The following is a 3,423-nucleotide window of genomic DNA, read 5'->3' on the forward strand; positions in this document are numbered from 1 at the left end:
ACCTCTGACAATTAAATACGAATGCCCCCAACTGTCCCTCTTAATCATTACTTCGGCCCTAGAAACCAACAAAATAGGACCGAGGTCCTCTTCCATTATTCCATGCTAATGTATTCAGGCGATAGCCTGCCTTGAACACTCTAATTTTTTCAAAGTAAACGTCCCGAACTACCCGACCACTGCAGTAAAGAGCAGTCGGGGCTTTCGAGAGGAAGGGCGGCTGACCAGTACTCACCTTGCGGTGGACCAGGCAGGCCACCCCGAAATCCAACTACGAGCTTTTTAACTGCAACAACTTTAATATACGCTATTGGAGCTGGAATTACCGCGGCTGCTGGCACCAGACTTGCCCTCCAATTGTTCCTCGTTAAGGGATTTAGATTGTACTCATTCCAATTGCCAGACTACAATAGCCCGGCATTGTTATTTATTGTCACTACCTCCCCGAGTCGGGATTGGGTAATTTGCGCGCCTGCTGCCTTCCTTGGATGTGGTAGCCGTTTCTCAGGCTCCCTCTCCGGAATCGAACCCTAATTCTCCGTCACCCGTTGCAACCATGGTAGGCCACTACCGTACCATCGAAAGTTGATAGGGCAGAAATTTGAATGAAGCACCGTCGGCGCAAGGGCCATACGGTTCGAGCAGTTATCATGAATCACCAAGGAACCGAGCCCCGAGAGACTCGCATTGGTTTTGGATCTAATAAATACATCCCTTCCGAAGAGTCGGGACTTTGTGCATGTATTAGCTCTAGAATTACCACGGTTATCCAAGTAGTAAGAAACCATCAAATAAACTATAACTGATTTAATGAGCCATTCGCAGTTTCACAGTATAGAAGCGTTTATACTTAGACATGCATGGCTTAGTCTTTGAGACAAGCATATGACTACTGGCAGGATCAACCAGGTAACTATCGGGACGCCAGAGCGTGCGAGACGCACTGTGTCACTCGACCGTCCTCGTTCAGAGGGCCGGCCAACGCATCACACCAGTGCGGCCACGCGGACCGCAGAGGGTTCAACAATTTTGCAAATCCTCGGCCACAGACTCACCAACTGAAGGCAGGAGAGGGCAGCTGAGGCCCACTCGTTGCCTGCAGATACAGTCAATCACGGGGATCGACCGGCAGCGAGACCGTACGAATGCACTCGTGATTCGTGAAATGATGCAAACCTAACTGCACTCGACCGGAGGGAGCCAGCCCACTGATGACCAGTCACCAGCAGGTCAGACGCCCGCCGACACAGGCAGTCTACAACGATGCGGACACACGGATGAACCGCTGCAGTCACCCTACACAGCACCCATCACTAGGAGCAACGCTGGAACTCGTCTCGTATGTAATTAAGCGTGACTTTTTTTGCCACAACACCCCACTTCACGACCTATCAACACGCTCATTTGTACGACACTCTTGTTTGGTTGCTTATCTAGCCCACGTGGTCACATTGTTCAATTCGTCTGCACTTGTATGGTAATTGCTTGCGATATATTGCTCAAATTTTCGCGCTACGCGCGTTCATTCCTTCATTCGTCTGCACTTGTATGGTAATTGCTCCAATTTTCCGGCGCGCAAATCCCCTCTGCAATGTTCCCATCTGCACTGTTCCCCGTCTGCACCCTTCCATTCCGCTAAACATACAGTTCAAGTTATACATGGCTAACATACAGTTACAATACAATACTGGAGATTGCACAATCTTTGCAACACAAATAGAAACAAGTGTGTTGAGCACTGTGGTTCCTTATTATATATGGGATGTGCTCATACATTTAAGTAGTAAAACAGACCACAGTGTGTGTACTCAAATTCCATATAAGGAAGGGTAATGCTCTATGCTTTTACTGTCTTGTTGCAAAGATTCTGTATAGTATTATATATAGTACACTCACTCACTCACTCACTCACTATATTGCAGCACAACATCTATTCGCCAGCAGCCAGCCAGCCAGCCAGCCAGCCAGCCACCCACCTCTTACTATTCATCAGTCAGTCGGTCGGTCGGTCGGTCGGTCGGTCGGTCGGTCGGTCGGTCGGTCGGTCGGGTCGGTCGGTCGGTCGGTCGGTCGGTCGGTCGGTCGGTAGGTAGGTAGGTAGGTAGGTAGGTAGGTAGGTAGGTAGGTAGGTAGGTAGGTAGGTTGGTGGGCCGGCCAGTCAGCCAGCTACAACATAGCTTCACAAGCTACACAACAATTGCTGCTTTAACTACCAGCTGCAGCTTCTAATTATAACTACCCATTGAAGCTACTTTGTAACTAGGCGCTTTGTAAGGGGCCGCTTTGTAACTAGGCAAGGACTTCATTACACTAACATTAATTTTTTCCACCACGAGGACTTTAGGCTGGAAAATAGAAATAATAGGGCCTTAAGTGCTCGTTGACTTTACACTCCATGAACATTACAACTTTTTACCCACTACTTTTATTCCCACTTGAATTTACTGTACATTATTTGCGTATTGTTAGCAACGTACAATACAATACTACTTGAAGATAAGCTTGATATTGTTATGATCAAATGAAGCATGGCTCAATGAAGGTATATATAACTCACTCACTCACTCACTCACTCACTCACTCACTCACTCACTCACTCACTCACTCACTCACTCACTCACTCACTCAGGGAAAATATTTAAATTTCCTGCTACAGTGCTGCTACATTGCAGCCCATAAAATCTGCACATTTCCTGAGGTGTCCTGCAAGTGTCCTGCAACCTACTTACAAAGGATAGTGCAACGTTTTCCTGTATTAGTTTCCTTTACTATTCCTGAAGTAGTTCAGGACTTGTGTAACATTCATAAGTCTACAGGAAATTTTGTATTTGTAAAGTATAAGAAATTTTGATATTTTTCCTGTGTCACTCACTATAATTAGGATAGTTATAATTATACGTGCGTAATTATACAATTACTGTTTGCAAGTAGCCATCATCACATACTTCAGTTGCTTGCAGTGCCATGACTATAATGACAAAGGCAGGGATCAATTGTAAAACTGTTGCTATCACAAAAAGAAAGTTTCGTCTTTGCGGTTTGGTAATGATCAACGAGGATTTAAGGCTGCAGTTTTCATATTTTTGGGCCTTAACTGCTCGTTGTGAAATATTCTGAAAACAAACAAAAATAAGAATGCAGAAGCCTACAACACCTGCTGTTCCCAGGCGGTCACCCATCCAAGTACTGGGCAGGCCCTACGTTGCTTAACTTCGGTGATCAGACGAGAACCGGTGTTTTCAACGTGGTATGGTCGTAGACACAAGTCAATGCATATCTCATGTACTTATGTGTGAAGTTCAGAAATATACTCGACTTAATTTAATTGCTGTGGAGGGAGTGGGCCGGGAGGGAGTGAGTGAGTGGAGTGGAGTGGAGTGGAGTGGAGTGGAGTGTACTTCTCTGTACTTACTGGTATTATAC

General features: G+C 46.0%; 2 non-coding genes across 2 annotated transcripts in view; both read right to left on the reverse strand.

Moving 5' to 3' along the window:
* The window catches only part of LOC135332648 (small subunit ribosomal RNA), a 1,811-nt gene extending 899 nt beyond the window's left edge, over positions 1–912 (reverse strand). The window contains exon 1 of the ribosomal RNA XR_010393496.1: positions 1–912. This exon is cut by the window's left edge and continues 899 nt beyond it. This is a non-coding gene — a ribosomal RNA (small subunit ribosomal RNA).
* Positions 913–3,142: 2,230 nt separating this feature from the next.
* On the reverse strand, positions 3,143–3,261 carry LOC135332681 (5S ribosomal RNA). Its single transcript, XR_010393526.1, has one exon. It is a non-coding gene; the product is annotated as a 5S ribosomal RNA (ribosomal RNA).
* Between the last annotated feature and the right edge of the window lie 162 nt (positions 3,262–3,423).

The sequence above is a fragment of the Halichondria panicea genome, chromosome 2 (assembly GCF_963675165.1).
Source record: "Halichondria panicea chromosome 2, odHalPani1.1, whole genome shotgun sequence".
Classification (NCBI taxonomy): domain Eukaryota; kingdom Metazoa; phylum Porifera; class Demospongiae; order Suberitida; family Halichondriidae; genus Halichondria; species Halichondria panicea.